This window comes from Apteryx mantelli, chromosome 9 (genome assembly GCF_036417845.1).
Source record: "Apteryx mantelli isolate bAptMan1 chromosome 9, bAptMan1.hap1, whole genome shotgun sequence".
NCBI lineage: Eukaryota > Metazoa > Chordata > Aves > Apterygiformes > Apterygidae > Apteryx > Apteryx mantelli.
In genome coordinates this window covers 5,408,360-5,420,082 of record NC_089986.1, presented here as the reverse complement: position 1 = coordinate 5,420,082, position 11,723 = coordinate 5,408,360, and the positions used below count along the sequence as shown (strand labels likewise).

The 11,723-nt window shown below is 39.1% G+C and overlaps 1 long non-coding RNA gene across 1 annotated transcript; it reads right to left on the bottom strand.

Moving 5' to 3' along the window:
• Positions 1 to 5,906: 5,906 nt before the first annotated feature.
• LOC106499604 (uncharacterized) lies at positions 5,907 to 9,159 on the bottom strand. Its single transcript, XR_010885097.1, has 3 exons — positions 8,829 to 9,159; positions 7,931 to 8,128; positions 5,907 to 5,937 (listed from the first exon to the last, which is right to left on the bottom strand). It is a non-coding gene; the product is annotated as an uncharacterized lncRNA (long non-coding RNA).
• Positions 9,160 to 11,723: the final 2,564 nt, after the last annotated feature.

Genomic DNA, 11,723 nt, shown 5'->3' with positions numbered 1-11,723 from the left:
CAGAGATGCATAATCCTGAGAAAAGGTGAGAGCTAAGTACTGACTGAAAAAGAGCCTGGATCCCTGAGCACGGAGCAGTCTCCTGTTTGATTTTCCCTGTGTTCAGAAAAATGGAACTTTGCACATTTTATGCAGAAAATTAAAATTGAATCAAAGAAACATCTGACTTCATCAGCAGTTCTTCTTAATAGGAGCATCCATAGACTGGCTCAGTGTTCAGGTCAAAAAGAGTAAATATAACAATCTGTTATAAAGAAAACAGACTATATAGAGTAGCAACAGCAAATATATTATGTTAACACATAATAAAAATAAAATGATTGCTGTGGAAAAGTAAAAAACTTGGCTTGTATTCCACTCCCCAAGGCTGACTGTGCAGTTTCATGTCATTTGACTATTCATGAACTTTCTGGTCATTCCCAATTTGTCACTGTCAGTGCTTCTCGTGTCCCTGTTATGATCATTGCATTTATTTTTATAGCTGCTTTTATCCAAAGCATATGTTGTCTATGGCCTTCTTCCCTTATCTTCAGTGCTTTCAACGTAGCGTGGTACCTAGCAATTCCAAAGCAAATATATCCTGGATGATATCTTACAAATGAAAAATGAATGCTCTGAGACATCTTAATAGCTTATTTCCACCCAGGCTTCCAGCCAATGTGCCTCTGTGTGTCTCATACATGTATCCAAATAGATCAAAACATCAATCAATACATTCACTAAATTCATTTTTTCCTTTAGTGCTGATAGCAAGGAAATCACCATAAATGCTGAAGGTTGTTTAGTGAACGGCAAACACTAAGTGGCAGCAATTGAAAGCTGCTTTACATAGACTAGCAAGTATTTGATTTTAATCAGCCAGGAAGGAAATGGTAAAACAAATGAATATCCTCTGTTCTTCAGAAAGGGGTTCTCAAAGGAAAGGGGAGAGCGTCTGCCTCTCAAAGGTAAACAGCCTCAAAGTGGTCTTTATTGTAACCTGATCCCTAATTCGTGACTGGTTTCCTTCCTTCCATGCAGAAGCACAAAGTTGTGCTTCTGCAGCTTTGAAATCAGTGGAAGATTTGCTGTTGAATTTAACGTGGGAAGGACTCATTTAGTCACTTGTAAAAGTGAGTGAATAAGCAAGTGTTGAAAGCATCACTCTCCTGGCATCGCTAATGCACAAATACCACAAACAGAAAGAAAATGAACCCCCTTCCTGGCCACAGGAACATGCAAGTTTGTCCATAAAGAAGAGCTAGACTGTCTTCACCCGCAGCCAAAGCAGAGCCCGCCGTGCAGTAAGCCACCAGCGTGCTGTCGGAGCACAGATCTCTGTGTCAGCTGTTTCTTGCTTTGCGGTGATGCAGGAGCAAGCACCACGACGTGCCAGCTCACCCAGATCCTTTCACACAGTACAAGTCAAAGTACACGCCAGGCAATTTTTAGGGTTATAGGGGAAATTAGAGTTGACCAGGACCTAAGGAGGTCACTTGTCATGTCCCTATAACCATTTTGCACTCCAGCATTATCAAGCTAAACTGCAGGGAATCAGAATATTTACTGTAAGTTGTTGATTAGCTATTTACTCTATCAGTGTGTAAATCTGGGCTTGAGCTGTTTGCATAAACATTCCTGATTTTGAACCTGCAGCCTTAACTGATCAGCTCTGATTTTCCTCTGATACTCTCCTTCAGCCTCTGGAAGCCTGGTGTAAGAAATTAAAAGAAAGCATTTTTGCAAGGTAGACTTGAGAGCCCCTGCCTCCCCCTTCCCTGCACTCACATCTAGTACTGGTGGCTGCAATGCACAGTTCTGGAGAAGGATATTGGCTCAGTCTTTATTTCCTGAGCTGTAAGTTGGACTGATATGAATATAGCAGGTTTATGCTTCATGTTCTACAAGGTTAATGTGTATGTGAGCAAGGGGCCTTCTTTGAAATGCTCATTAGTAGTTGATGATTTCTGTTACATCTTTGATTGCTTCCATGATTCATGTCCTGGAATAATTTCAGATGCTTTAAATCCTGTTTGGGAATTCCTGGGATAATAATGAATGGATTGATTAAAAGCGAAAGTCTCGTTTTCTTTCTGTGGCTTTCAGGAAGCTGTCTTTTGATTTGATATTGCTCACTTTCTATTTTGTATTGATAGAGTTAGACATAACGACAAATGAATAGAGTCCGAATGAGACTTGGGAGCTCAGTTCTGAGCTCTGCCAGCCCTGGATCTGTTGCGTAAGGTTAGGCAAGACTTTGCAAACGCTCTGGTAGATTTTCATGAAATGTCAGGTTTGAAGGTATCTTTGTGAATAACTAGATACTCAGTTGATTTAATGATACTGTGATACTGAGGTCACAGGTAGTAGTTACGATTTTAGATTTCAGAGTGCAAACACAATCGATGAAATCTCAACAGCTCTAGCAAAAGAAAGGCTCTACTTTTGTTCTATTCCTTCCAGGTTTTCCTAAAATCATAGATTAGGCTTAGACTAGACTGCTCCATAACATAACTGTGGAAAAGCAAGGAAGTAAAATTCAAGAGTAATTTGCCTCAGGCCCTCCTTTTCTTGGTTTTGGACAGGTGTTTCTCATGACTGCAATACTGCCTTGGGACAAAACCCCATCTTTCAGATAAGAGAGTAACAAAACAACCTCTTAACCACATAACAAGCTTGGTGATTCCTTCTTCCTATCTGCGCCCTAACAAAATGCGTGCAGTGCGTTCTCAGGGGTGCCAGGCCCGGCTAGCTGAAATGGTAAAAGCTTGGAGTTTCCTTCGTAACAAATGTCGAAGTGAAGCTGAAAGTAATTTTGGCAGGAAAAGAAAGTTAGATAGCAATAATCTAATTTTGAAACCAAAAAGTTCATTAATTTATCCCTGGTTTGACATGAACTTGAGACCCATTTCAAAAGATTCCTGCTGCTGGCGTTTCCAGTTGAGTGGTAATGTTGAAATGAATCCACTGCGCCACCTCTGTCTTATGGCTGTTGTCCAGGCAAACAGCTAGAACTTAATTGCTCTTTCTTGCCAGTTTCCCATGTGACATGGCTGATAGTGAACATCTCATTTAAATCTCATTGCAACAAAGTGGCTAAAACATTGCCAGTACATTCTTGCTCTTGGATGCACTTTAAATAAAATCAGCAAGACTCCCCAGATATTACCTAATATTTTGCTGGGATTCCAAAGCCAGAGAATTAAGATAATGAAAGGAGAAATTATGAGAGTAGAATCAACTTTCTGTCAGGAAAGAATAAATCAAAGTCTATTCCCCTTCCTTGTTATTTACCCAGGAATCAGGTCTATGAGAGCAGAGCCTCTGAGCGTATGCTCAGGAGAGAATCAACCAGTTCCTAACTACAGATGTGAGAAGCGGGTGGTGGCTTCACTAGGAGCTTGCAACTGAAATATCTGCCCAGAGGATAGGGGAATTTCCCAGCTCAGTCACACTTTCTGATCTCTCAGCATGGAAAATATTTTTAAGGAAAGGTGTGATCAGCATCTCCATCATGCTGCAGGGGGACTGCAGAACTCCCTTTCCTGCTCCCAGACACTTCTAAAAATGTGATTTATGAATGCTGAGTATGTTGTCTCTGTAGGAATGGGAAGCAGAAAGCACAACAGGTGGTCTGTATTGCATACAGAATGCAATGGATATCCTAAAAAGCATCCCAATGAGATGAGCCAAGGTGAAGAAATTCAGTGCACTTCATCTCAAATCCCTGGCATTGGTTCTGATACCTTCTGGGATGATTTTGCCAAATCTGGAAAGAGTAGAAAAGTTCAGCCTAGTCCCCAAGTGCTTTTCCTTGTGATTTGAACACTGCTGATTTGAATGCTCTCTATTGTCTGTTAACTTCTGAAAACTTAACTTCTGTTAACTTCTCTTCCCCTTTCTAGCCTCTACATGCAGCAGCCCCACAACAGTCAGTATTCAGCTACTTGCTGCATCTGTCAATACTCTTAAATCCTGTTTACTTCCCACTTTTGTTCCCAGCCTTACTTCTGAGATGGTGTTTTCTCACATACCTCCTCAATCGAGAAGAATACATTTCACCCTTGTTTCTACCTTTTCCATTCCCAAATACAATAGTTCCACTTTTTTGTGGATTACTTTTATATACTATTTCTGTATTAATATCTCTCTCTGAAGTAGAATACTAGCCTCATCCCTCAGAAAGCTTTCAGCTTTTCTGCCCTTATCCTCCCTTGTAAAAGACTCCTGTTCTTTTGGGCCAGTTTGCCACCCTGCATAGCACATACTGTTCCGCTTTTTCTGTTTCAAGCCTCTGGTTGCCTTGTTGTTTCCGTCTAAACCACATCTCTTCTCTGACTCTAAAAGCTGGCTGCATTTTGATGTTGAACAGTATCATTTCAATTCTGCAGTACATTTATGGAGAGGTTTGTCATAGCTTGGTCTCTTCCCATTTTTTGGAACAGGCTATACTGCCTAGATATAGTGATTGAATCCTGTGAGCATGTGAACATCTGTGTCTGGGAAGGAAGCAGCCTGCTTCTATGGATCACTCAAGAATATTTCCTGGGTGTAAGCCCTAAACCTGACCCCTCTTTGCAGTGGTCCATAGTCTTTCTCCTTTCACAGCTGTAGAATATATTTTGAGCTACATACACTATACATTCAAGATCTTGTGATGTAGTTCATGCAATATTTTGATAAGTACTGTGACTGCTAACCTTTGGGATAGGTAAGAACACTCATAACGGGGAGCCAGGAAACTTTTCAAGCTGATCATTTCTCTTGTCCCAGTCCAATACATCACATTATACTGAGCTTCTACAACCCTTCTGCAGGTAAGTCATTGTACTGTGGAGTTCTGCAGGGCTGAGCAGTCGTTAGTCCTCCTTGTATAACTGAACCAAACTGCTCAGACAGCCAATACACATCAGAGGAATTATTGATTGTCTCTGGAATTAGGCAATGTTGTTAATTGTCTTCATTTTCCAAGACACTGTCATTCGTCTCCTAAACTGTTAGCGACATAGCTATTTGTGTGCCAGCAAGAGCTGCCTGGAAAAAAGCTACTAAAATTGGACAGCAAATGAATCAAAAAGGGACAGATACCTCTCAAAGATAATTGCATTCAGGTCTCCTGGGGAGCCTTTACAAATCCTTTTTCAGCTTCCACAGCTCTTTTTCTTCCTTGTGGCCTTGGTTTGAGGACCCTTTAAGCAGCACTAAGGCCTTCCTAAACAGTGCCAGCAACCAGCTGAAAGACGTCTTTCTTCTTCATGATTTACCTCTCCCCAGTGCTCTCTAGCCATCCCAAATGCAATGAGCAAAACTCCCAAACATGAACTTTCTGCACTATTTTTGAATTTCAGAAGGTCAGAATGATTTGAGTGGCTCTGGCTTTCCTATCTACAAAACCATGAAAGAGCACTAGCACATTGATGGGACATGGAGAAGGAAACTGCACAGCCTGTTCTTTTCTTCAGGTTTTTGGGGTTTTTTTTGCATCCCTGCATCATTTCCTGACATGGACATGTGGTCTGAAGTTGGACACGTCTTAAGGGGATGTAATGGGAGTCAATAATTGTGGGTTATTAGTTACATAGGAATCCTAGACAAGAAAGTTACCTGATATTTTTAATACACCAAATTCATGACACTCAGCATACATATTATGTCCTATTTACATGTCATTTATCCATACTTACTTGAATTCTGTGGTATCAGCAAGCACATGCAAAAGAATTACCATATTTCTGATTCAATACCTCTTTCATCAGAAAAAAAATGGTAATTTGTATATACCGAATGTATCGATTCTTTTAAATAAGGTGATTGCAGCATATCTGTGATCATACAAAAATACAGTGCTACAGTATAGTACACATTTTGGAAAGAAAATTGATTTCTGGGGGTGAACAGTCCTCTGGCATTTGTGGGACACCATCCAGTGTTTTCAGGTTTGGCAAACTGGAGAATACACTTAAAGAGAGACAAAAGAAGAATAAAAAATCAGAGGTGTGTATTCCTGGAAAGTGTTGAGCTCAAAATAGACATTGATAAAAACCAAGCAGTGGGTTCAAACATACCCAAAATACATTTTTGTTATTGGAAATCTTAATTTGGAATTTGATGCAGAATTTATCTAAGAGCTTTATCAAAGAATCTATCAAAGACCTAATGAAAGATTTTCACTTTTCACTCAGTTGTACAAGTTTTATATCCTCAGACTCAGTAAAACACTACAGATATCCACATTTTTAATAGAGGAGAACCAAACCAGAAGTCTAACACAAAAAGAGAGGACACTGGGTTAGCCCAGACTGAACTTCCTAGACTGCTGAAAAGCAAAGATTCAAATTGTAAGAAGCTTAGCTCAACTTTTATCCTTCTGTGATAGAGAAATTGGGCTCTCTGCATAATTTTTTGCACTCTTGCTACTCTCATAAAAGAGAAGCCCTCCCTGTTCTGTGGACGTGATGCCAAATGCTCCAAAATGAATTACTCTACCTCCTAAAATATGGTTCCTTTTAAGTAGCATATCAGTATATGTGACCTTGGCCATTAACACTTCTGTTTTCTTCTCCAGAAGAGGAGTTTGATGGAGTCTTAGCCCCGATAAGCATTGCACAGGGTCTCAGCTCACTTCTTATCGCATGTGCCCCTGCACTCTGGTGCCCAGTCCCTGCATGTAATCAGGGCTACACCTCTGCTTGAAAATCATTTTGTCTGTCTTCCAACACAGTGAAAATAATACCAGAGTTATCTATATTTAATTGCCTTTAGAACTGGTAGGCTTGGGGGCATAAACATAATTAACAAAAGTTAAAAGGTGCTTATCACCATTTCTTCTCCTGGGCCTTTTGATATATGAATAAAATATGAAATCCGTTATTTCAAATTCACTTTTAAAACATTCACTTTGATATCTATCTATCTATCTATCTATCCATGTTTAAACTGCACAAGCATCACCATCACACTGTCAAAGAGAAGCCTACTAGACTGAAGAAAAAAGCCTACTGGAAACTCAGAAAGGTTTTCATCAAAAAGATTCTTTCTCTTTTTTTTTTTCCTCCCAGGAAGAGAGGACTTCTTAAACACATGCTGCAGGAATGGGCTTATCTGAGAAATATCAGCAATGCCTGCTTTAGATGGGAGACTAGACTGTTTTTAGTGGGGAAAAACATCCAACAATGTAGAGTTCTGAAGAGTTCAGAAGTAATATGCTTAGTACCCCTTTCTGACCTGTATGCAATGTTTCCTGGCTATTTGGAGTCAACAGAGCTGGGGAAGAATGGAATAGGGATGTGAGTGTCCAAACATGCATGGAACTTGGAATAAATTATCCTCCCCTGAGTTCTCTACTCTGTCATGAATAGACCATACCTGAGGCAGCTCAGTTAAATCTATGCTACGCTGTACTGTCTGCAACCTATGCATACCCTGAGTGGGGAGCTCAAGGCAGTGTAACTCCCACAGGGCTGCCAGAGAGGGAAGAAGAGAGTATCAGAAAAGCAAATTAAGGTAATAGATTTCTCTTGCTTCTCTCCTATCTTTCAGCACTTCCTTCTGATTCTGTCTCTGACACATAATGTAATTTAGAGTCTTTTCAGAATCCATGAGTGATGTAATGAGTTACCTTTAGTAAAAGGTAACTTCTATTAATAAAAGGGAATCTAATTTATCTGCCCTACTCAATGTCTCTAAACTTGGTTCATGGACTTAGTTGAGTCCATGAACTGACATTCATGTCATTACAGAGACTCCCAGGCAGTTTCTGAATATTCTGTGACTATTCTCAGATATCAGCTTGCCAGCCCATTTTTCTGGAGCATTTATGATGGTTGGTACTAAGAGAAAACAAAAAGGCTGCCTGGGAGAGCTTGTTGTATTTGAGATCCTATTCCTTCTGTGCTCCCCCACAAACATTTCTTTATGTATACTTTGTTGACCACAAGATGGTAAAACTTACAGTTGCCTGTAGTTTTCTTGAAACTCACAGGGATTCCTCTTGAGTATAAGGGATTCAAGTGGAGTATGTCTCAAGGCTGATATTCCACTTAGCGTCATAATGTTATTTTCGGCCAGTGATAAGTGTTGGATCTGAGGTATCTTTGGCAACTGTTTGAAGGATGTAAAGTGATTTTTACTGACATTTAGTTCTTTGCATCTGTAAAGTACAAAGCAAATGACATCACTGATCACAGCTACAATAGTATATCCCTGTAAACCAACATAAGGATGGCTCTTCACCTACTAAGGTCATGGCACCTTAGGGTTTTCAATGAGACATACAAGAATTTGATTCCCGGGGACCTGTTTTCACACTAGTTTCACACTTGTGTTATTTTTGCCTAACCAAGGACTGCAAGATCAGACTCCTACAATTTAGACTCTCAGCTTTCCTTATATTGTACAACGGATATTTCATCACTCCCATTCTCAATAATACAACTTTCCATATATCCAGTCATAAGACAACACAGTAGCAATAGGCACACTGTAATAATACAGTTGTGATGATCACACCTGGCCTCTCCGCTTGCATCATATTCCACCATCTGTGCGTACACATTCCTTCAGCTGTGTTCAACAACTTTCCCTTTTAGCAAAAATATCACTGAGCTCGATGAGATGCATGAAACACTGAGAATAAAGGCGACATGATCTGTCTATCTTACTGAATATTTTTCAACTTAGGGATGACATGAACTCAGAATAGCAGTATAATGACAGTCTCTGTATAATACCAAAACAATATCATATTTTGGCAGTTCCCAGGGGTCTGCTCCAGATGCTACTTAAGTAAGTAACAGCTTTGATTTCTATGATAGTGGATAAGAATAGAAATAGGACTTTTTTTTGTCTACCTTGGCAGCCTTATGGCACTGAGGTCTGTCAAAGAATTGTCCACCAACCAAAGTTTTTCCACCCGAATTAATCTTCGGAGAATGTTATTGAAGTTTTCTACCTGGTAAAGATCTCCCAGGTCCTGAAATGAGAGGTTCAGTTCCTGGGGAGGGAAAAATAAAAGAAACCAATTAATTTTTTTCTTGCATTCTAGTGACTATATTATTAAATCTTTTCTATGTCACAACTAGTTAAAAGATGAATCTATTTTATTATGCAGCTCTTATATCCACTTAAAAACAGTCATGTCAAATTCACCTTACAAATGTAGCAATGCACTGCCTATTTCTACAAAAATAAGGTTAATCTGAAGCGTTACAGCAGAAAAAGCTGGTCTTTTTCTATTCAATCAGCAATTATTTGTGTGAAGCTGTATCTGGGAGTGTTATTCTATTTTTCTCTATAGACATCTTAGCACTGGTCTCCTTTTTTTCCTCTGCTTTTCAACAGAGTCTTTCCTGTCACCTTTTGTTTTCTTTCCTTCACCATTACTTTTACATTTTTGTCACACAGTCTTTTATGCCTGAACCCATCCCTTAAGCATGTGAATCTTACTTCCAGGCCTGCCTTACTCTTTGACTGGGGACTCCTGTGTGTGTGCTCTGGCTGGAGAATGAAGTACTAAGTGGTTGTGGCTTATTGATTTGGCCTCTGAACTCTGCAACAGAAGTGCCCTTGGTTAGGCACTGCATGCAGCAGCCAGACACTGGTTTTCCCCCAGTCTGTATTGTGTATTTATGCAAAGGGAGAGACAGATCCGTCTAACATTGAAATCCAGTACTCCAAAGTTACTACCTTGCTTCTTCCTTGATCTTAGGGAGGTCATAAGTTATTGCTTACCAGAACCAGCAGTAATGTCATTCCTCCAGCCAAAACTAACAGAACTGCTCAAGCTGGTATGAGGAGAGAGTGGAAGAGCTAAAATGAAACCAAGCCATTCCCTAACCATCCACTTATCACCGATTTCTTTGAGGAAGGCACTAAGCAGGCAAGTAACTTCACTAGTTCTTATATGCCCAAGCACAAATGAAACTGTATCACAAGACAAAAGTTTATTCTTTGTACAGGGCTTGTAAAAACATTCTGTTTTATAATGTCATGGTGCCAACTTCAGCTTGAAAACTGCTGTCAGGAGCCACCCCTGCAGTATATATTCGGCTTATTTACAAAGCAAAGAGTTAATGAGAAGAGTTAACAAAAGTTTTACAGCACAGTTTTCCCAGTTCTCTTGCAGTTTCTTTTGCCATTTCTCTGTTTCAGTTACTTCTTTTCTTTTTTTCAAAGTATGTTCTTCTCCTCTGAAAAATAGCTCTTCTTCTGAAGGCCCTGCTCAGAAAAAAGATTTACAATAATGGATGTGATATGGAACCGGCATTTAGTTACTTGCTGAAAGATTATATATATGGCTGGGAAGATATCTGAAATGAAGAAATATATATATATTTTAGTTGCATAGATTTCCATGCTTCTATAAGGTAAATTAATGTGAAGATTTTCTACCTTTTCTGGGCCCATAATTCAGCAAACAATCTAAGGTTATAATGATTTGGCACATGGTTAGTAAGTGACATTTCCTCTAGGACTCAGAATAAAAGCTTTTTTTAAGTGGTAGGGCCTAAGATTCTCAGCTTTAAAATATTGTTTCTGTATATTTTTTCATATGCTATAAGTAAGATTATACAACAGATATGTACTTATCCTTTCATTGTCCTGAGAAAGGGATGTGTTTGTAATTCCTGAGCCATTGACAAAAGCTGCAACTGGGCTTAATAGGAATGACTTTTTGAGTACGGCTATTTAAAACAACACTTACTGAGGACTTAAGGTCAATGGATCTATTGAAATGCTTAGAGCTATGCACATATTTAAATTCCTAGCTGAAGCAAGGACAATGCGGGATTTTTTCTTCATTTAGTCCCAAACATGCAAATACCTTATTTTAAACTGTCTTTCATTCCACATTCTTGAGTAGTCCTATAGGCTATTCTTGGGCCAATCCAGGCTTAAAATAAAATGTGTGTATATTGTTTGCAGGACTGGATTTCACTCTCAGTTTCTTAGTTGGCATATGTGTATAGTATTCTGAACATTATTTAAATGTTAATGAACTTTTGAGAGAGATAATAAACACCACATTAATGGTAAAAATTTAAAAATGACAGTTTTGGCTTAAGGGTATTTTCTTAGCAATTAAACAAAGTAAATATCTGCAATATGGGATGAAACCCTGTCCCTTTTCAAAACAACGGCAAACTGATTTCATCTCTAACATTTAACAACATACTGTTAGATAAATAGAGTAAGGCTTAACATGAACATGTCTTTTTCATCTTTACCTTCTCTTACTCGGGGACAACGGAGCTGATTTCCTCGAACATCATGTTCCTCTAAGTCACGCCAGCTGAGATACTTGAAAGAATCAGAAGGAAGCTTAAAGAAGCAAAAGAAAGAAAAAAAAAATTGGTTAAGGTTTTCCAGTTTCTGGCAATACATTTTTTCATATTTCTGGCCTTACCCCAGTAGAAATAATAATCATACATGTTTGCACAATGTTTTCTGCCTTAATACCATCTGGTGAACAGCAAAATGATGTATAGAAGTGAGGATATAATGGCACACATTTGTGTATGCATATGCATGTAAACACAAATTTATGGACAAACTTGCATACAAAATATCCTGAATGAAATTCAGGCATGAAATCTAAACACAGAAAATCTGCCACTTTAGTCAAGAACGTGCGGTTTCTGCCCATTTTGCCTTCCCACTAAAACCTGTTCTGTAATTTCCAGGGCATCAGTCTTACAGAAGGGAGGAAGAAGCAAACACTCTAGTTCTGCCTGCAGTTTGTGGAA